Source organism: Bubalus bubalis, chromosome 14 (genome assembly GCF_019923935.1).
Source record: "Bubalus bubalis isolate 160015118507 breed Murrah chromosome 14, NDDB_SH_1, whole genome shotgun sequence".
NCBI classification, from domain to species: domain Eukaryota; kingdom Metazoa; phylum Chordata; class Mammalia; order Artiodactyla; family Bovidae; genus Bubalus; species Bubalus bubalis.
Window position 1 is genome coordinate 32,860,819 of NC_059170.1, and position 23,533 is coordinate 32,884,351.

The following is a 23,533-nucleotide window of genomic DNA, read 5'->3' on the forward strand; positions in this document are numbered from 1 at the left end:
CCTGCTGTAGGAGCAGCTCAGGCTCTAATCTGTTCTTACTCCTGTGTGTTCTTGCCTCCAATGCCCACGGCTGTCAGAACTAGTGCATTTTCTTTTGTGGTAGCTCTCAATGTCCTTTTATATATTTCATAGACACAGAGTCTGCCTAGTTGATTGTGTGAATTTAATCTTTAGCTTGTACAACTGGTGGGAAGGTTTTGGGTCTTCTTTCATAGCCACACTGCCCCTGGGTTTCAATTGTGGTTTTATTTCCACCTCTGCATGTTGGTTGTCCACAGGGCTTTGCTCCTGAGGCTGCCCTGGAGGACTTGGGTCTGCCCTTGTGAGTGCCAGGTGTGGAGGTGGTGTAGTTGCTTGGGTTGCAGGGGCCCTGCCAGCACTAGGTACTCAGGGGAATTGGTGGCTAGGACAGTAGGAAATATAGTGCTCTAGAAGGGTATGGCAACCCACTCCAGTATTCTTGCCTGGAGAACCCCATAGACAGAGAAGCCTGGCAGGCCACAGTCCACAGGGTTGCAAAGAGTTGGACATGACTGAAGTGACCCCGCGTGTACAGACACAAGACTTTTTCTAGCCTGTGGCAGCTCTCTCCCCCTCCCCCTCCCCTCCCCCCCTCCCCCACCGCCTAACCCTGTGAGAGTTGAGCATGAAGGTGGTGCAGTTGTTTGGGTTGTGGGGACCTTGGAGGCGCCAAGTGTGCAGGGACACAGACTGCCTCAGCCACTGGAGTTGTAGCCCTAGAAGAGTCTTTTTTGAGCCTCTGGCAGCTGGTGATCTGGTCTCATTGGTTAGTCTCTCTCTGTTGCTCTGCCCCTTCAGGCACTTAGAGGGGTCCCTTGCCTGGGCTCCTTCTCTGTTGTTCAGTGCACAGCACTGGGGCATCCTGGGTGGTGTCCTACTCTGTTGTTCCCTACCTCAGGCACTTGATGGACCAACCTATCTATTGTTCAGCTCCCAGTTCTGGTATGTGGCGGGAGTGAGAGGCTACGTTGATGGCTCCATCCACTATGCATGACTCAGCAGCATTGCCTTGCTTCCATGGCTGCCTGGCTTTCCTCCACAGACATTTCCCACCACAATCTCCTCCCTCGTGTCCCCTTGGGTTGTTTTCCTACAGCCAACAGCAGACTTCACCCTGGGGTTGCTCCACAATCCCTACGCTCCAGCTCCCAGATGCTGTGCCTTCTAGGGGACCCATGTCCCTGACCAGGATACTTATGGCTGGACCAGGGTACATGCGGCAAGGACTGTCTGATTCTCATTCCATTTAGGTTGCTTCAGATCAGCTGCTTCACTCTCAGCCTCAAATGTTTCTCCTCTGACTGAAACAATTGCCCCTGCTTCAGTTCCCTCATCCACCAAGGGCAGGTCCAGTCCAACTAACTCTCCTGTTTTCCCCCCTAGTTTCTTCATCTTACCAAGTTTTTCATGGTTCTATATATTCTTTTCCGGTGGTCAGGTACTCCTGCCTGCTCTCAGCTGGTGTTTTGCAAGCACTTCTGTGTCTGAAGGTGTATTCCTGATGTATCTGTAGAGAGAGATGTACTCCATATCTATCTACTCCTCCTCCATTTTTTCCCCTCCTGGATGGCTTCTTGAAGGTGGTAATATTTGAGCTAAGTTTGAAGGGTTTAACTAAAAGGAAAACTAAGGGATAGTGGTGGGAAATGGTGGCTATGTTCCGTGCAGAGGAAGGAACTTGTGTGAAGGCACAGAGTTTTAAAGCATTGACACTTCTGAGGAAGTGTAAATTGTTTCATGTGATTGAAGTCAAAGTTTTGAGATAGACTCAGAGGTGTGAGGCAGGAGTGGAAAGGCCTTTTGGAGGCCCCGTGGCTGTAATAAGGTCTGAACACAACAGTGAACCTTTACAATCCTTGTTTGTTAATTATTATTATTTGTTTGCTCAGTGACATGACAAGTTTACCATTTTACATATTCTATTCTGACATTAGCACTAGAAGGGCCAGGTTAGACTTAGGGAGACCTGTTGAATACTGTGGCTATGGATCTGGGGGAGAAGTAACAAGGCTTGTATTAGGGCAGTGACTTTGAAGATGGAGAGAAGTGAATGGTTTTGAGGCTAATGAAGGAGTTGTAGTAATGGGATATGATTGCATGTGGAGGGTGAGATAATGGCTACAGCTTTCAGCTTGTGCAATTGGTGTGTGAACTCCAATTCACTATTGGGCCTTGCTATCAGTATGAGGAATTTAGCAGAGAAAGACATAGGAGTGTTTCTTCTTCCCATGGGAATTTCAGTCTAGGAGGGAAGAGAGTGAATAAAAAGTGATGAGAGTAGTGTATGCTACTGAGGGGAAAAACCCCATTAGTAGCCACTAATGGGGTTTTGGGCATATGGCTACATTGTTGGGAGGTTCTGACTAGTGCAAAACCTCTAAGAAGTCCAAGCAAACCAGATGGGAGGGGGTGAGGTTGAGACACAGGGTAGAAAGCAGGAGTTGGAGCATTTCTTCCCATCACAGATGGCAGGGCCACTGAATAGGCATTGCTGGCTTAAACCGGGCATATTTTTCGAAAACACAGGTGGAGGAGCAGTTTGGACATACTGAATTTTGGGTGCCCATAGGACTTCCATGTTGTGATGTTCAGAGAGTGGTCAGGTGGGTAAGTGTGGATTCATCAGAGAACACATGACTGAATATTCAAGTTTGGGACCATTATGTGACAGTTGAGGCCATGGGACAGGGTCATCCAATGAAAAGAATGAAGGGAGAAGAATAAGTGATGGAAATCACTAACTTTCCTTCTTACTTCATTCTGGCTCTTTCTCTCTGTTTGATAAAGCAGTGTACTTTAATTCTAACTGACAGACTTTTTTTTGGAGGATAAAATGTGCACCTGGTAGATATTCAAACAATACAAAAAGATATGCAGTGAATGGCAAGTCTACCACCTGCTCATTCCCAATTCCTAGTAATCCAGGCACCATTTTCAAAGGCATATCAGTTTTATCTGTATTCTGGAAAAGTTCTAAGCCTGTAAAACAATTTTACATAAATGTTAGCATACTGTGTTTACCTTTCTATATCATTTTCCCCCCAAAACTTAACTAAATAGGGCTTCTGGTTCAAGATGGCAGAGTAGAAGGACATGTGTTCATCTCTTGCTGTGAGAGCACCAAAATTGCAACAAGCTGTTGAACAACCATCAACAGGAGAATGCTGGAACTCACCAAAAAAAGATACCCAACATTCAAAGACAAAGAAGAAGCTGAAGTGAGATGGGAGGAAGGGTGTAATCATGATAAAATCAAATCCCATACCTGCCACATGGATGACCCACAAACTGGAAAACAATAATATCAAAGTTCTTACACTATTGTGAAGGTTCTGAACCTGGCTTCCCAGCCTGAGGATCTGACAAAGGGACTGAGAATTCCCATTGAATCTGGCCTTGATGGCCAGTAGGATTTAATTATAGGACTTGCACAGGACTGGGGGAAACAGAGACTACAGTATTACAGGGCACAAGCAAACCCTTAGGTGCACCAAGTCCCAGAGGAAAGGAGCAGTGACCCCCAAAGGAGACTGACCAAACTCCCTGCTAGTGTGGAGGTGTGGGTCAGCAGGGGCTCACCACAGGGACGCAGGCACTGGCAGCAGTAGTCCTGGAAGTTCTCCCTTGGTGTAAGTCCTCTTGGAAATTGCTATTAACTCTACCATAGAGCCCATAGACCCCAGAGGTGGGTAACCTCAGACCAAACAACTACCAGGGAGAGAGTGCAACCCCACCCATCAGCATATAATTGAATTAAAGCTTTACTGATCAAGGCCCTGCCCACCAGAGCAAGACCTAGATTTTCCCACTCTGTCCCTCCCATCAAGAAGCTTACAGAAACCTCTTAGCATCATCTGTCAGAGGGCAGACAAGGAGAAACAAGAAGAACCATAATCCAATAACTAGAAAAAACCCACATTATAGAAAGTTAATCAGGATGAACAAGTAGAGAGTTATGTCCCAGATGAAGGGAATATATAAAACCCCAGAAAAACAAGTCTATGAAGTAGAGATAGGCAACCTTCCATGAAAAGAATTCAGAATAATGATAGTAAAGATGATCCAGGATCTCAGGAAAACAATGGAGAAGATGCAAGAAATGTTTATGAAAGACCTACGAGAACTAGAGAACAAACAAACATGAATAATACACTGGAAAGAATTGATAGCTGAATAACTGAGGTAGAAGAATGGATAAATGATCTTGGGGACAGAATGGTGGAAATCAATGCCACAGAACAGAATACAGAAAAAAGAATGAAAAAAATGAAGACAGCCTTCTTTTAGACCTCTGGGACATTAAATGCACCAACATTCACATTATAAGGGTACCAGAAGGAAAAGAGACAGAGAAAGTACCTGAGAAAATATCTGAAGAGAGTTAATAGCTGAAAACTTCCCTAACATGGAAAAGGAAGTAGTCAATCTAGTTTAGGAAGCACAGAGAGTTCAGGTAGGACAAATCCAAGGAGGAACACACCAAGACACATAATAATCAAACTCACAAAAATTAAAAACAAAGATAAAATACTAAAAACAACAAGGGAAAAATGACAAATAACATACAAGGAAACTCCCATCAGGCTACTAGCTGATTTCTCAATGGAAACTCGCAAAACAAAAGGGAATGCCATGATATATTTAAAGTGATGAAAGGGAAGAACCTACAACCAAGAATACTCCACCAAGCAAGACTCTCATTCAGATTTGATAGAGAAATCAAAAGCTTTCCAGACAAGCAAGTTAAGAAAATTCAGCACCACCAAACCAGCTTTACAGTACAGGCTAAAGGAACTTCTGTTGGCAGAAAACGCCAGAGAAAGAAAAGACCTACAGAAAATAAACCCAAAAACAATTAGGAAAATGGTAAGAGAATCATACATATTGACAATTACCATAAATGTAAATGGATTAAATGCACCAACCAAAAGACATAGACTAGCTGGGTGGATGAAAACATGTGAATGTATGCACTTCTACTTAACCATGTCATTCTGCATGACTCCCCAAATTGTATGTAATTATTGTATATTGTTAGGTTAATCATGTTCCCATTAGGGTTTGCAATTGTAATTATCTTCTATTTTTTGTCTGGCTATTAATTGCAAGAATTGATAAACATCTTTTACTATGTGATTTTGTAACTCTTACTCACTTTAATACCATTATATCATGATTGGTCAACAGAAAAATAATAGAATTCTATATCACCAAAAAAAAACCCCCCCACTAAATATCAAAAATATCTTTTGAATTGTGGTGTTGGAGAAGACTCTTGAGAGTCCCTTGGACTGCAAGAAGATCCAACGAGTCCATCCTAAAGGAAATCAGTCCTGAATATTCATTGGAAGGACTGATGTTGAAGCTGAAACTCCAATAATTTAGCCACCTGATGTGAAGAACTGACTTATTTGAAAAGACCCTGATGCTGGGAAAGATTGAAGGCAGGAGGAGGGGGGATGACAGGATGAGATGGTTGGATGGCATCACTGACTCGATGAACATGAGTTTGAGTAAGCTCCGGGAGTTGGTGATGGACAGGGAGGCCTGACATGCTGCAGTCCATGGGGTCACAAAGAGTCAGACACGAGTGACTGAACTGAACTGAAATATCTTGGAGATCATTGCTCAGTTCAGTCGCTCAGTGGTGTCCAACTCTTTGTGACCCCATGGACTGTAGCATGTCAGGCCTCCCTGTCCATCACCAACTCCTGGAGCTTGCTCAAACTCATGTCCATTGTGTGGTGATGCCATCCAACCATGTCATCCTCTATCATCCCCTTTCCCTCCTGCTTTCAATCTTTCCCAGCATTGGGGTCTTTTCTAATGAGTCAGTTCTTCACATCAAAAATCTACCTCATTCTTTTAAAGAATTGTATAATATTCCACCATATGCATATACCATAATTTAACTAACCAGTTCCTTACAAGTGGGAATTCAGTATGTTTCCAGACTTTTGTTATATAAGCAATACTGCCTAAATATCCTTGTTTATACAAACAAAATTAGGATTAATTTTGGTTTAATTTAAGAGAAACTTAGCCATTTCCTTCTTCAGGGGATCTTCTTGACCCAGGGTTGAGCCTGGGTCTCCTGCATTGCAGCAAATTCTTTACCATCTGAGCCATGAGGGAAGGACAAAGCAATTTAAATGATATAAAAATTTTATTTTTTCTCATGTCATGAGAAATCTAGGGTAGGCAAAGCTGACATTGGTTTGTTGTTGTTGTTCAGTGGCCCAGTTGAGTCCAACTCTTTGTGACCCCATGGACTACAGCACACCAGGCCTCCCTGTCCCTCACCGTCTCCGAGTTTGCCAAAGTTCATGTCCATTGTATCAGAGATGCCATCCAGCCATCTCATCCTCTCACACTCCCTTCTCCTTCTGCCCTCAATCTTCCCCAGTATCAAGTACTTTTCCAGTGAGTCAACTAATGATCAAATATCAGCGGACAAAATCATCAGATGACCAAAATACTGAAGTCTCAGCTTCAGCATCAGTCCTTCCAAATATTTATTATTCAAGGTTGATTTCCCTTAAGATTGACTGGTTTGATCTCCTTGCTCTCCAAGGGACTCTCAGGAGCCTTCTCCAGCACCAGTTTGAAGGCATCAATTCTTTGGTGCTTTGCCTTTGCAGACCAGCTCTCACAACCATATGTGACCTCTGGGAGGACTATATGGACCTTTGTCAGCAGAGTAAAGCCTCTGCTTTTCAACACACTGTCTAGGTTTATCATAACTTTTCTGCCAAGAAGCAAACGTCTTCTGATTTCATGGCTACTGTCATCATCCACAGTGATTTTTGAGCCCAAGAAGATGAAATCTGTCACTACTTCCAACTTTCCCCACTCTTTTTGCCATGAGGTAATGGGGCCGGATACCATGATCTTAGTTTTTTTAATATTTAGTTTTAAGCCAGCTCTTTCACTCTCTTCCTTCACCCTCATCAAGAGGCTTTTTAGTTCCTCTTCACTTTCTCCCATTACATTGGTATCATCTGCTTGTCTGAGGTGCTGATGTTTCTCTCTATCTTGATTCCAGCTTGTAACTCACCCAGACCAGCATTTCTCATGATGTGGTCAGCATATAGCTTAAATAATCAGGGTGACAGCAGACAGCCCTGTTGTATTCCTTTCTCAATCTTGAACCAATCAGTTGTTCCATACAGTTTCAAACTGTTGCTTCTTAACCTGAATACAGGTTTCTCAGGAGACAGATAAGATAGTCTGGCACTCCCATTTCTTTAAGAGCTTTCAACAGTTTATTGTGATCCACAAAGGCTTTTGCATAGTCAATAAAACAGAGGTAGATGTTTTTCTGGAATTCCGTTGCTTTCTCTGTGATTCAGAGAATGTTGGCAATTTGATCTCTGGGTTTCTCTTCCTTTTCTAAACCCAGCTGGGACACCTGGAAGTTCTTGTTTTGCATAATGCGGATGCCTACCATGCAAAATTTTAAGCATGGCCTTACTAGCATGGGAGATGAATGCAACTGTCTGATGGTTATCTCATTCTTTAGTACCACCCTTCTTGGGAATTGGGATGAGGATTAACCTTTTCCAGTCCTGTGATCACTGCTGTGTCTTCCAGATTTGCTGACATACTGAATGCAACACCTTGATGGCATCATCCTTTAGGATTTTGCATAGTTCCACTGGAATTCCATCACATCCACTAGCTTTATTAACAGCAGTGCTTTCTAAGACCCACTCGACTTCACTCTCCAGAATGTCTTGCTCTGGGTGGCTGACCACACCACTGTAGTAATCTGGTTCATTTAGATCTTTTTTGTACAGTTTTCCCATGTATTCTTTCTACCTCTTCTTGATCTCTTCAGGGTCTACTATGTTTAGTGTCTCAATAACATTACAGCAAATTCTCCAGGTCCTTTTCCTTATGGTTAGAAGACAGTTGCTCCAAATCAAGCTATCACATACACATTCTAGGAAGGAGAAAGGAAAGGAGAAAACATAGGTGAGAAGGAGTCTGTTATTCTTTTATCATCAGCGGAGTCTGTTATTCTTTTAAGGAGATTTTCTGGAAGCCTTCCACATTTTTTTTGCTTATATCCTATGGGTCAGACCTGCGTCAAATAACCATCCATATCTTAAGGGAAGGTGGGAAATGTCCTTTAGTTTGACTTGTTGCTATGACAACAAAATTAGTTTCTGTAGTAAAGAACGGGCATTGGGAATATATCTAGTAGATTTTTTCTCTAGTATAAAATCTTATATATGGAATTGCTGTGTTAGATCCTCTTATATATTTGGTCGTGACTGACTCTTTGTGACTCCATGGACTCTACAGTCAATCGGATTCTCTAGGCCAGAATACTGGTAGCTTTTCCCTTCTCCAGGAGATCTTCCTAACCCAGGGATAAAACCCAAGTCTCCCACATTGCAGGCTGATTCTTTAACAGCTGAGCCACAGGGAAGCCCTGGAATACTGGACTGGGTAGCCTATCCCTTCACCAGTGGATCTTCCTGATCCAGGAATTGAACTGGGGTCTCCTGCATTGCAGGTGGATTCTTTAACAACTGAGCTATCAGGGAATCCCCCTTCTCTATTGCAAAATCTTATAAATAGAATTGCTGGGTTAGATCCTCTTATACATTTAAAATTTTGATTGTGCCAAATTGCTCTCCAAAAAGGCTTACAAATTATGCTTCTCTAATGCACAAGAGTGCTTGTTTCCCTACATCATTGCCCATAGACTGTTCCCAAACTCTTCATATTTTGTTAACCTGATGGGTGAAAAATGATCTCATTTTAGTTTGCATTCCTTTTGTTGTGTGTGAGGTTGAACTTCTTTTTATGTACTTAAAAACACTGACATATGATGAAGAAAATCCCATAAGAAAGAGTGAGAAACAGTGGCTGGGGAAGGGGGAGAAAATAGGAGAGGCTGGGGTCAAAGAAGGACAGGGAAGAACTTCAAAGAGATTGAGGAGGCTATAAGAGATACTGTCAGATGTCACAAAGAGGCAAGATAAAGACAAAGGAATGCCCAATTGGTTTGGCAACATGGAGGCCACTTGGAACCCCAGAAAGAGTATGTTTAGCTGGAGTGGAAACTTGGTGAGCTTCCTCTCCTACAAAGTATTACTTTTTCTGTTATTTAAATGAGGATATGAATTCAAAGGGATTAAATAATTTTCCCAAGATCACAGACCTTGTAAGGGGGAGCTGGGATTTGAATCTGGGTGTATTAGATCCCTAGAATCTCTGAGAGTGAATTCCACAGAAGCTGTGGTAGAGGGAGAACATTTGTTTAAGTCAGTTGCCTTACAGACCTGGAAGGGGCCTTTGAGATTATGGATCCATTTGCCTCATTTGACAAATGAGGAAACTGAATACCTTGCTAGGAAGGTACAGACTTGCTAGGAAGTGTAAAAGCTTTGCAAGAAATAAAATCTTGCTCTGATTTGGGGTATTTTGTGGGATCACTCATTTCTCAAGCAGGGAATGCTGCTCAGTAGCTTGGACTAGGTAGAACTCACATGTAAGTCAGCATCTTGGAGAAAGCAACTTACCTGGGACCTGAGGGGAGTTTCCAGTTCTATGAAGGAAGAGATATTAAACATTTACATTACATCCATCACTTAATGTATTTTGGAAATTTATTTATATCATTACATCCAGTTCTGTCTAATTCTCTTCTTTCATAGGTATAATAATGCATTAAAAAAGATATACTACAATTTATTGCCCATTTTCCCTATTGGCTGAAATTTAGATTGCTTTCAGTTCATTTTTTGCTTCTATAAAGTAGAGCTGTAATGAACATATGTATTGATCACTTTTTACAGTATATCTGGAAGCCAATTTGCTAACAGTGGAATTGCTGGATCAAATGCTATACAAGTTGTAACGTTTGATGGTGTGGCCAAATTGTCAATTTACACACCCACTAATAGTGCACATGTTGATATATGCCTGTTTCCCCCAAATCTCATCAAATGACCCCTGTTAAATGTTTGTATTCCTGATAATACAATCAGATTTAGAAAGGCATCTTAATGTTTTAACTTGCATTTACTTACTTATGATTAAGGCAGAGCCCTTTTTCTCATGTATATTGGACATCTGCATTTCCTCTTTTTGTAGCCTTTTGTTTTTGCCCTTTTCTTCATTTTTTTTCTATGGAGTTGTTAGGACCTTTCTGATTTGTATAACTTTTTTTGTGGTAAATTCAGAAAAATAGCTCTTTGACAAATGTGTTGCAAATTTTACCCCTCTTTGTTGTTCATCTTTTGACTTTCACTGTACTTTTCCCTCAAACAATTTAAATTTTTATGTAGTCATATGTGTGAATAATTTCCTTTATGGTGCCTGGGTTTTTACCTTGTTTAGAAAAGACATTGCACTCTAGGATTATAAATATATTTACCATTTTTTTCCTTATAATAATTTCATAGTTACTTTTTTATACTTAAAATTTACTTTCAGTCTAAAGAATAATATAAATATTTGCTTTATTTATTTATTTTCCAAATATGTTCCCCTGTGCTGCTGGTTCTGAGGAGCCAGATTTGTATTTGGGGGCCTGGATAAGTCATGGTTATCTTCTTGTTCTCTTCAAGTTGAGGCAGTTTTCAGAAGTTTGAAGACATTAGGAAAGACAAGATTGTAACTCAGGGGAGTAATTTTCTGCAGGAATTTCCAGCACCAGGGTAGTCAGAGTGCAGGAAGAAAGTGGGGAGTGATGGGCCTGTCCTGAATTCATAACCTTTAGGGTGATGACTCTGTTTTGAGGAGTCTGCCTGAGAAGCCTCCTGTGTGTGTGCTCAGTTGCTCAGTCATGTCCAACTCTTTGCAACCCTTTAGACTGTAGCCCACTAGGCTCCTCTGTCCATGGGATTTTTTAGGCAAGAACATGTACTAGAGATGTTAATAGCTTGTAATAGTCTCAAGTTGGAAATAATTCAGATGTTAGTTGTTAATTGTATTTATGAATACATAAATTGTGGTAGAATCACACAATGAAATAAAATTTGGCAATAGAAAAGAACAAACCAGTATCATAGTATGAGTTGTGTACCAGTTCCCAAATGCACATGTTGAAATCTAACCCCCAGTACCTCATGTGAGTGTATTTGGAGATAAAATCTTTAAAGAGGCAATTACATTGAAATGATGTCATTTGGATGGTTCCTGATCCAAAATAACTGGTGTTCTTCTAAGAAGAGGAAATTGAGACACTGACAACCACAGAGGAAAGACCACGTGAAGACAGAGAGAACACAGTCATCCACAAGTCAAGGAGAGAGGCCCCAGAAGAAACCAACTCTGCGGACATTTTGATCTAAGACTTCCAGCCTACAGAACAGTGAGAAAATAAATTTCTGTTCTTTAAACCACCCAGCCTGTGGTACTTTGGCAGCCTTAGCAAACTAATACAAAAAGTGACCACATGAATGAACATCATAGGCATTATATTGAGTGACTGAAACAAGATGTCATGCATACGTATTGTAGGATTCCATTTATATGAAATTTAAGAACAGGCAAAACTAATTGGTTAGGTTTCATGGATGAGAATTGTCTGGGAAAGGCACAAGGAGCCTTCTGAAGTACTTTGAACTGGGTAGTAGTTACATGGTTATATACATATGTAACAATCCATCAAGCTGTAGAGACAAGATTCTTGAGATTTATACACTCTATTATTTGTAGGCTATATCTACTAAAGGGCTTCCCTGGTGGCTCAGTGGTAAAGAATCCGCCTGCAATGCAGGAGACACAGGTTTTATCCCCTGGTTGGGAAGATCCCCTGCAGGAGGAAATGGCACCCACTCCAGTATTATTGGCTGGAAAATCCCATGGACAGAGAATCCTGGTGGGCTACAGTCCATGGGGTCACAAAAGAGTCGGATGCAATTTAGAGACTAAAACAACAACAACAACAACATATCTACTAAAAGAGAAAAAATTCTTGAGAACAGACATAAACATTTTGGGGTCTGCATCACTTTTCTCTCTGCCTTTCCCAACAAAGAGGTGGGGATGCAGGCCAAGTAGCACTATCCAAGTCAGCTCCTTCTGAAACAGAGACAAAAATAACCACGTCTCAAGTATGTTCTTTCCTTTTTTTTCTCCAAATGGGAAAGGCACGGGCTTTTTTCACATTCCCAGCCAGAGGGGATCTTTCTCAAACTTTCCATTGAGATTCTCCTTTGGGCAGACACCAAACATGGTCATTTTCCACCAGGGAAAAGCATACTGGGGAGTTAAAAGCTTCTGAAAACAGATGGTAGGGAAGGAAATAATGGCAGATCCCCCCTCCCTCACCTGGCCTCTCCCCAGTACTCCTGGAGCCACACTAGATTGGCTATATGTTGTCACCATGAGGGCACTAATCAAAGGGACTGTGAGAATGCTTCCAGAAGACAGAGGCAGGAGAGTGGACTGGGTTTGATAGTGGCTAGGATTCAGTCCACTCTGGGCACTGGGCCTTTCCCACTTGATGGGAGGAAAGATTTTGATTCTTCATTCCCCCCAGAAATGGAAGGAAGTCACAGATATTTAAAAAACAGAGTTTAAAGCAATATATAAAAAGTGAACAGTTGATAGAATGTCCCAATTCTGTGTGAATCTGTCCCTCCATCATATGTGGAGAGGACAAAACCTGATTTCCTGGCTGTGCCATCTCTCCTCTGTCTCCTGGCTCTTCATTTCTACTGTCATCTCCTCTTTGTCCAGCCTCTTCATTTTCCTCCTCCCAATCTGAAATCTCAATCTGAAAAATCTGGGAACAGATTTTTAGGACAGGCACTGTGACAACTGCCAGGAGAGTGTTATTTTTCAGGTGAGAACACCAAATTTAGGGGAGTGGAGTGACTAACTTGAGATCATGTACCTAAGATCATGTACCGAAGAGACGTCAGAGCCAGGGTTTGCATCTGTGCTGGTGGGACCCAGTGTCTGGGCTCTGGCTATGGGGCTCAGTGGCTGTAGGTCTCCTTTTCTTGCTGGACTGTTGTATTCTATCTTGTCTCTCAAGATAATAAATATTTTTTTAAAAATGACAATTAATACAAAACCCATGATGAATAAAATATAAATCTTTTGAATAAATAGGATAAGTATTACTGATTTTTCATTTTGCTTCAGGTTCTAATGTGACAGGCACTGTATTGACTTATTCCCTGGGTCCTCACCTCCATGTCCTGCGCCCATATACGATGGTGTTTTAAAAACAGTCTTGGTCCTGATGCTTTTCTTTGCCTACTCTCTTGTCTTTGGAATCCTCAAATGGATAATGTTGTATGTCCTCAGTTTTCATCTCAATTTGGCGACTGAAATCTACATGCCCAACTCTGGGCATACTATTTTTCTTGGGGCACAAGATTTTTTAAACAACAGAAATTTATTTTCTCAACGTTTTGGAGGCCAAAAGTAAGAAATCAATTTGTCAACAGGGCCTCATTTATCCCCAGGGCTCTAGGAGGAGAATCCTTTTATCGCTAAGCTTCTAGTGCCTTCAGGAATTTGGGGTGCTTGTTTTATAGTTCCATTGACCTATTGGAAATATCCCCCTGAGCACTGCTAACCTCCTAAAGTCAATTTGTCCTCAACTGAACTCACCTGTTCCCCTATCCTATCCTCAAGTCTCTTTTTGACTGTACCGTCTGTGTCAGTGGCAGCCTTCTGGTTACCTGGCTCCCCACTCATCTACAATTTCTACATCCAGTCTGCTATCAACCCTTGTTGATGTTTATTCTCAAATGCCTCTTATAGCTACCCTTTCTTACTCAGTATCCCAGATGGGCTATACCATGAACTGGCCTCTTGCTGAGGATGGGAAGGTGCAGAAGCAAGCACACGAGTACAGTCATTTGAGAACCACAGCTGTATTGAGGAGTACAGGGAAAAAGGGGAGGGCTCACATAGAGTTGTGTAGAGGGTAAGAGGAGGTTGGAGACTGAACTAAGCTCCATGTTGTTGAAATGTATTCTTAATCTTTACTTCTTTGAGTGAATTTTGAAAACCCACAAGCTTCACTTGCTAGGTGCTGGGGAGACAGAGATTGAAAAGCAGTTTGATGCTTGAGAAGCTCACAGCCTGGTGGAGGAGATGGATCCATAGGAGAATACAATTTTAGAGCACTGAGGAGGGAGCAACAAGCTGGCTGAAAAGACAGGCTGGGAGATTTGCCCAGAGGAAGAGATATTGAGCTGAGCTTCAATGTTGAGTGGAATGAAGATGACTGATGTCATTGGTTATGAGGTTAGTCATTACGAAGAGAAAGAAGATGGTGAAACTAACCAAGGTGATAATGATGTACACAGAAACTCCATCAAAAGGGTGTAGGTGAAGGGCTGAGGAGGGCTCCACCTTGGTACCTCTGATATAATAGATTGGGCAGCAATATCAACCATCTCAAACGAGTCCAGGGAGCCTCACTGTCTGATTTCAGGTGTCCTCTCATAGTTATGGCTTATGATTCAAGATATAACTTATCTGTGCCCTTTTTCTTCTTGAAAGAAGAAGCATTCAGAATGCAAACATTCACTTTGCTTGTGAGAAGAACATGAATATAACAATACTTTCTGGCTATTCACTTAGAGGGACTTGCCTGCTCTGTGATCATAAAGAGCGATTCTTGCAACTGTCCTTGACTTGATTTTGTGTGTGTGTTGCCAAGATAAAGCTTTTTTTTTTTTTAAAAGAAAATTAAAGTATATTTGATTTGCAATATTGTGTTAGTTTCAGGTACACAGTATAGTCATTTCATTTCTTCTGACTGTATTTCTTTATAGTTTATTATAAGATATTGAATGTAGTTCCTTGTAATATATAGTAAATCCTTGTTGCTTATATATTTTATGTATGGTAGTTTATATCTGTTAATACCATGCTCCTAATTTGGCCTTCTCCCTTATCTCTTCCTTTTCATAACTGTGAGTTTGTTTTCTATGTCTGTAAGCATGTTTTACATATAGATTCATTTGTATTATTTTTTAGATTTTATATGTAAGTGGCATTATATAGTATTTGTCTTTGTCTGACTTACTTCCTAAGTATATAAATTTTAGGTTTGTCCATGATGCTCAAATGGCCATATTTCATTTTTTTTTCTTTTTTTTCCCCAGAAAAGTTATTTATTTTATTTTATTTTTAAACTTTACAAAATTGTATTAGTTTTGCCAAATATCAAAATGTATCTGCCACAGGTATACATGTGTTCCCCATCCTGAACCCTCCTCCCTCCTCCCTCCCCATACCATCCCTCTGGGTCGTCCCAGTGCACTAGCCCCAAGCATCCAGTATCGTGCATCGAACCTGGACTGGCAACTCATTTCATACATGATATTTTACATGTTTCAATGCCATTCTCCCAAATCTTCCCACCCTCTCCCTCTCCCACAGAGTCCATAAGACTGTTCTATACATCTGTGTCTCTTTGCTGTCTCGTACACAGGGTTATTGTTACCATCTTTCTAAATTCCATATATATGCGTTAGTATACTGTATTGGTGTTTTTCTTTCTGGCTTACTTCACTCTGTATAATAGGCTCCAGTTTCATCCACCTCATTAGAACTGATTCAGGTGTATTCTTTTTAATGGCTGAGTAATACTCCATTGTGTATATGTACCACAGCTTTCTTATCCATTCATCTGCTGATGGACATCTAGGTTGCTTCCATGTCCTGGCTATTATAAACAGTGCTGCAATGAACATTGGGGTACACGTGTCTCTTTCCCTTCTGGTTTCCTCAGTGTGTATGCCCAGCAGTGGGATTGCTGGATCATAAGGCAGTTCTATTTCCAGTTTTTTAAGGAATCTCCACACTGTTCTCCATAGTGGCTGTACTAGTTTGCATTCCCACCAACAGTGTAAGAGGGTTCCCTTTTCTCCACATCATCTCCAGCATTTATTAATTGTAGACTTTTGGATGGCAGCCATTCTGACTGGTGTGAAATGGTACCTCGTTGTGGTTTTGATTTGCATTTCTCTGATAATAAGTGATGTTGAGCATCTTTTCATGTGTTTGTTAGCCATCTGTATGTCTTCTTTGGAGAAATGTCTATTTAGTTCTTTGGCCCATTTTTTGATTGGGTCATTTATTTTTCTGGAGTTGAGCTGTAGGAGTTGCTTGTGTATTTTTGAGATTAGTTGTTTGTCAGTTGCTTCATTTGCTATTATTTTCTCCCATTCTGAAGGCTGTCTTTTCGCCTTGCTAATAGTTTCCTTTGATGTGCAGAAGCTTTTAAGGTTAATTAGGTCCCATTTGTTTATTTTTGCTTTTATTTCCAATATTCTGGGAGGTGGGTCATAGATGTGATGTATGTCAGAGAGTGTTTTGCCTATGTTCTCCTCTAGGAGTTTTATAGTTTCTGGTCTTACGTTTAGATCTTTAATCCATTTTGAGTTTATTTTTGTGTATGGTGTTAGAAAGTGTTCTACTTTCATTCTTTTACAAGTGGTTGACCAGATTTCCCAGCACCAGGTGTTAAAGTGATTGTCTTTAATCCATTGTATATTCTTGCCTCCTTTGTCAAAGATAAGGTGTCCATATGTGCGTGGATTTATCTCTGGGCTTTCTGTTTTGTTCCATTGATCTATATTTCTGTCTTTGTGCCAGTACCATACTGTCTTGATGACTGTGGCTTTGTAGTAGAGCCTGAAGTCAGGTAGGTTGATTCCTCCAGTTCCCTTCTTCTTTCTCAAGATCGCTTTGGCTATTCGAGGTTTTTTGTATTTCCATACAAATTGTGAAATTATTTGTTCTAGCTCTGTGAAGAATACTGTTGGTAGCTTGATAGGGATTGCATTGAATCTATAAATTGCTTTGGGTAGTATACTAATTTTCACTATATTGATTCTTCCAATCCATGAACATGGTATATTTCTCCATCTATTAGTGTCCTCTTTGATTTCTTTCACCAGTGTTTTATAGTTCAAAAAAATAGAAATCATTCCAAGCATCTTTTCTGACCACAATGCAGTAAGATTAGATCTCAATTACAGGAGAAAAACTATTAAAAATTCCAACATATGGAGGCTGAACAACACGCTGCTGAATAACCAACAAACCACAGAAGAAATCAAAAAAGAAATCAAAATTTGCATAGAAACAAATGAAAATGAAAACACAACAATCCCAAACCTGTGGGACACTGTAAAAGCAGTCCTAAGGGGAAAGTTCATAGCAATACAGGCATACCTCAAGAAACAAGAAAAAAGTCAAATAAATAACCTAACTATACACTTAAAGCAACTAGAAAAGGAAGAAATGAAGAACCCCAGGGTTAGTAGAAGGAAAGAAATCTTAAAAATTAGAGTAGAAATAAATGCAAAAGAAACAAAAGAGACCATAGCAAAAATCAACAAAGCCAAAAGCTGGTTCTTTGAAAGGACAAATAAAATTGACAAACCATTAGCCAGACTCATCAAGAAGAAAAGGGAGAAAAATCAAATCAATAAAATTAGAAATGAAAATGGAGAGATCACAACAGACAACACAGAAATACAAAGGATCATAAGAGACTACTATCAACAATTATATGCCAATAAAATGGACAATGTGGAAGAAATGGACAAATTCTTAGAAAAGTACAACTTTCCAAAACTGGACCAGAAAGAAATAGAAAATCTTAACAGACGCATCACAAACACAGAAATTGAAACTGTAATAAAAAACCTTCCAGCAAACAAAAGCCCAGGTCCAGACGGCTTCACAGCTGAATTCTACCAAAAATTTAGAGAAGCGCTAACACCTATCCTGCTCAAACTCTTCCAGAAAATTGCAGAGGATGGTAAACTTCCAAACTCATTCTATGAGGCCACCATCACCCTAATATCAAAACCTGACAAAGATCCCACAAAAAAAGAAAACTACAGGCCAATATCACTGATGAACATAGATGCAAAAATCCTTAACAAAATTCTAGCAATCAGAATCTAACAACACATTAAAAAGATCATACACCATGACCAAGTGGGCTTTACCCCAGGGATGCAAGGATTCTTCAATATCTGCAAATCAATCAATGTAATATACCACATTAACAAATTGAAAAATAAAAACCATATGATTATCTCAATAGATGCAGAGAAAGCCTTTGACAAAATTCAACATCCATTTATGATAAAAACTCTCCAGAAAGCAGGAATAGAAGGAACATACCTCAACATAATAAAAGCTATATATGACAAACCCACAGCAAACATTATCCTCAATGGTGAAAAATTGAAAGCATTTCCTCTAAAGTCAGGAAGAACACAAGGGTGCCCACTTTCACCATTACTATTCAACACAGTTTTTGAAGTTTTGGCCACAGCAATCAGAGCAGAAAAAGAAATAAAAGGAATCCAAATTGGAAAAGAAGAAGTAAAACTCTCACTATTTGCAGATGACATGATCCTCTACATAGAAAACCCTAAAGATTCCACCAGAAAATTACTAGAACTAATCAATGACTATAGTAAAGTTGCAGGAGATAAAATCAATACCCAGAAATCCCTTGCATTCCTATACACTAATAATGAGAAAACAGAAAGAGAAATTAAGGAAACAATTCCATTCACCATTGCAACGGAAAGAATAAAATACTTAGGAATATATCTACCTAAAGAAACTAAAGACCTACATATTTCATTTTTTTTGTGGCTGAGTAATAGTCCAATGTGTGTGTGTGTGTGTGTGTACGTGCATATTACATCTTCTTAATCCAGTTGTCTGTTAATGGGCATTTGGGTTGTTTCCATATCTTAGCTATTATAAATAGTGCTGCTGTGAACATTTGGGTGTATGTGTCTTTTTGTACTCAGTTGGGTATGCATCTTTCCCTTTCTCCCTTGCCTTTCTCTTTTCTTCTTTCCTCAGCTATTTGTAAAGCCTCCTGAGACAACCACTTTGGCTTCTTGCATTTCTTTTTCTCTGTGATGGTTTTGGTCACTGCCTCCTGTACAATGTTACAAACCTTCATCCATAGTTCTTTAAGCACTCTGTCTACCAGATCTAATCCCTTGAATCTGTTCATTACCTCTGCTGTATAATCACCTCTGCTGTATTCATCACCTCACCTGTATAAGGGATTTGATTTAGGTCAGACCTGAATGGCCTGGTGGCTTTCCTTACTTTCTCCAATTTAAGCCTGAATTTTGCAATAAGGAGCTCATGATCTGAGCCACAGTCAGCTCCAGGTCTTGTTTTTACTGACTGTATAGAGCTTCTTTGTCTTCAGCTGCAAAGAATATAATCAATCTGATTTCAGCATTGACCATTTGGTGATGTCCATGTGTTGAATTGTTTCTTGGGTTGTTGGGAGAGGTGTTTGCTACGACCAGTGCATTCTCTTGACAAAACTCTGTTAGCCTTTGCCTGGCTTCATTTTGTACTCCAAGGCCAAACTTGCCTGTTACTCCAGATATCTCTTGACTATCTACTTTTGAATTCCAGTCTCTTATGATGAAAAGGACTTCTTTTTTGGTGTTAGTTCTAGAAGGCCTTGTAGGTCTTCATGAGCCATTCAACTTCGGCTTCTTTGGCATTAGTGGTTGGGGAATAGACTTGGATTACTGTGATATTGAATGGTTTGCCTTAGAAAGGAGCTGAGATCATTCTGTCATTTTGAGACTGCACCCAAGTACTGAATTTCAGACTCTTTTGTTGACTATGCTGGCTACTCCATTTCTTCTAAGGGATTCTTGCCCACAATAGTAGATGTAATGGTCATCTGAGTTAAATTCACCCGTTCCTGTTCATTTTAGTTCACTGATTCCTAAGATATTGATGTTTTCTCTTGCCATCTACTGCTTGACCACATCCAATTTACCTTGGTTCATGGACCTAACAGTCCAGGTTCCTATGCAATATTGTTCTTTACAACATTGGAATTTGCTTTCACCATAGACACATCCACAACTGAGCGTCATTTCTGCTTTGGCCCAGCCACTTCATTCTTTCTGGACCTATTAGAAATTTCCCTCCACTCTTCCCCAGTAACATGTTGGACACCTTCTGACCTGGAGGGCACAGTTTCCAGTGTCGTATATTTTTGCCTTTTTATGCTGTTCATGGGGTTCTAGTGGGAAGAAACTAGGGTGGGTTGCCATTACCTCCTCCAGTGGACCACAATTTGTCAGAACTCTCCATTATGACGCATTCGTCTTGGGTGGCCCTCATGGCATGGCTCGTAGCTTCATTGAATTACACAAACCCCTTCACCACAACAAGGCTGTGACCCCTGAAGGAGATGCTGCCTGATGTGAAGAGCCATTTCATTGGAAAAAACTTTGATGATGGGAAAGACTGAATACAAAGGGAGAAAGGGGTCACAGAGGATAAGAAGGTTAGATAGCATCACTGATTCAATGGACATGAATCTGAGTAAACTATGGGAGATAGTGAAGGACAGAGGAACCTGGTGTGTGAACATCTATGAGGTTGCAAGGAGTCAGACATGACTTAGCAACTGAAAAACAACAACAACATCTTTTTGAAATAGAGTTTTCATCTTTCCTGGATATATACTTAAGAGTGGGATTGCTGGATCATATACAGTAGTTCTATTTTTAGTTTTTAAAGGAAACTTCATAGTGGCTGCACCGATTTACATTTCCATCAACAGTTTAGGAGGCTTCCCTCTTCTCCACACCCTTTCTAGAATTTATTATTTATAAACTTTTTTGATGATAGCTATTCTGATTGGTGTGAGGTAATACCTTATTGTGGTTTTTATTTGCATTTATCTAATTATTACAATGTTGAGTATGTTTTCATGTGCCTATTAGCCATCTCTACATCTTTAGAAAAATGCCACTTAGGTCTTCTGCCCAGTTTCTGATTTTTTTTTTTTTTTAAATATTAGGTTGTATGAGCTGTTTGTATATTTTGGATGTTAACCCCTGGTTGGTCACATTGTTTGCAAATATTTTCTCTCATTCAGTAGGTTATCTTTCATTTTGCTGATAATTTTGTTGATAAATCAAATAAGTTTGATTATGCCCCATTTGTTTATTTTTGCTTTTATTTATTTTGCCTTGGGAAACTGACCTAAGAAATGGTTTTAATCTGAATAAAAAGTCACTAAGAATCGAGGAAAGGAATTTTCACACTAACTACTAATCAACTGGTATAGATGTTAGACATCAGAACCCCATCTGCCTTCCCCTGTTTCAGAGTCTCTTGACTCAGCATCCACAACCTGATGGGCCAGCATTCTAGGGGTGCACTGTATCCAGAAAACTTGTGGAAGATGAAAATGGGAGCTGTACTTCCTACACTCTTCCAGTTCTAGAGTCACTGATCCTGGTAAGTGATAACTCCAGAGGGGCTTCTTCACCCCAAAATATCCCTCCCATTGGCCTGTCACATGCTCAAAATCTTACCATTACACTTCATTTCCTTGACTTAAGCACTGTATCTCCAGATGCAAGAGGAGGAGGAACATATTAAGACACTATTACTCCTAAACATCTCAGCATGAGATTTTAATAGCTCATTGTCTCCTGGGCCACTGTATTTTACTGGTGAGAAGGAGGGATGAACTGCTTAGAGTCTGGGTTAATTCTCAAGGAGCAAAATTGGGTGAGGCTAATTCTCACAAACATGATTGGATGAAGATGAATGACAGAAGAGTTGATAGTTTTGGGACCTCCAAAGCCTGAGAATGAAGCCTGCAGTTGATGAGAATTAGGGAAAAGCCTTAAAGGTAGCCCAGAACCCTGGGATGAGCAAAGTTTGGAAATGAACGAAAGGAGTCACAGTTTGCCTGAAGGAATCAGTTGGTGGACTCTGCAGGGAGTAATAGCAGAAGCCCTTGCTTGAAACTCTTGCCTCTTACATGTACCTTTCTGCCACCCCCACAGCTAACTCTTTGCTGTGGGGGTGGAAAAATCAGCCAAATCATGAATTCATGATTCATGGTGGCTGTGACATCCCAGGGACAGTCAGCATAGCAGGTAAGCAAGCCTCTCATCCCTGCTCACTGTAAGAACCCCAACCAGTCCTGGGTTTGCCCAGGTTCCTCCAGCTGCCCATCTCCCACCTTAATTCCTCTCCCCATACCCTGTCAGTGTGGAGACATCAGGATGCTTTGCATCCTAGAAGATCAATGTTCAAAAAACCTCAGAGGAAATCCAGATATTTCTTTGGTTTTAAAAAAGTTTAGAAAAGCTTTTCCAAGGCTCATTTTTCTACCACCAAAAAGGCAGCCTAACTTGATTTTTCTTCAACAACTAGCCATGTCCCCTAGTTCCATCTCTGCATGAAAATCTCATCCTGTTCCCCTTTCTAGTGGCAAGCGGCCTTACCTTGGGAACTTCAGAGAAATGAAAATTCTAGGGCACATAACACTTGGCTGAGCCAGCTGTCCTGTTGCAAAGGGTGGCAGCCACATTTAGAACATTAAAACCATATGCAATCAGGTTCTAATCTTAGGAAATTCTGAGAATTTATTGAGTAATCTTGAGTTGTCTTTTAAAAATATGAGGTAGAAATTGGGAACCACATCTCAAACATTATGACTCTGAGACTGAGTATCCTAAGGCACCAGGCGTGCCTGTCATTGGTTTGCTCACAGACCCATTCCATGCCTTTTTCCCCTTGCTCTGCTCTGCTCAAGATCATAGACTCCTGCATTTCCTAGACACCATTGTATAAGAACTAACTTTATGTACACAGAGAACTTGAGAATTTATACCCTGGGAGCAGATCTTAACTAATAACTTACAGGTGTGAGGATATCAATATCTCAGCTCCCCTGTCCCCAGTGAGGATGTGGCCTCCTGCAGTACTGATCCAAAATTATCTCCTGGAACTTTGGTTAACACACCCTTTTGAGATAACCCTTTTCCCTACCTCTTCCCACCTCCCTACTCCCTATCACTTCCTTCATGGGTACATTGATAATAAGCCATATTCCTAAGAATCTCAGAAGAGTCTCTTCACAAGGCAATGGCTCTAACTTATTCTCATTTTTCTCGATTCCTTCAGTTCAGTTCAGTCACTCAGTTGTGTCCAACTTATAGCTACCCCATGGACTGCAGCATGCCAGGCCTCCCTGTCTGTCACCAACTCATGGAGTTTACTCAGTGATGCCATTCAATCATCTCATCCTCTGTCATCCCCTTCTCTTCCTGAGTTCAATCTTTCCCAGCATCAGGGTCTTTTCAAATGAGCCAGCTCTTTGCATCAGGTGGCCAAATTATTGGCGTTTCAGCTTCTGCATCAGTCCTTCTGATGAATATTCAGAACTGATTTCCTTTAGGTTGGGCTGGTTGGATCTCCTTGCAATCCAAGGGGCTCTCAAGCGTCTTCTCCAACACCACAGTTCAAAAGCATCAACTCTTCGGTGCTCAGCTTTCTTTATAGTCCAATTCTCACATCCATACATGACTACTGGAAAAACCATAGCTCTGACTGGATGGATCTTTGTTGGCAAAGTAATGTCTCTGCTTTTCAATATGCTGTCTAGGTGGTCATAACTTTTCTTCCAAGGAGCAAGCATTTTTAAAATTTCATGGCGGCAGTCACCATCTGCAGTGATTTTGGAGCC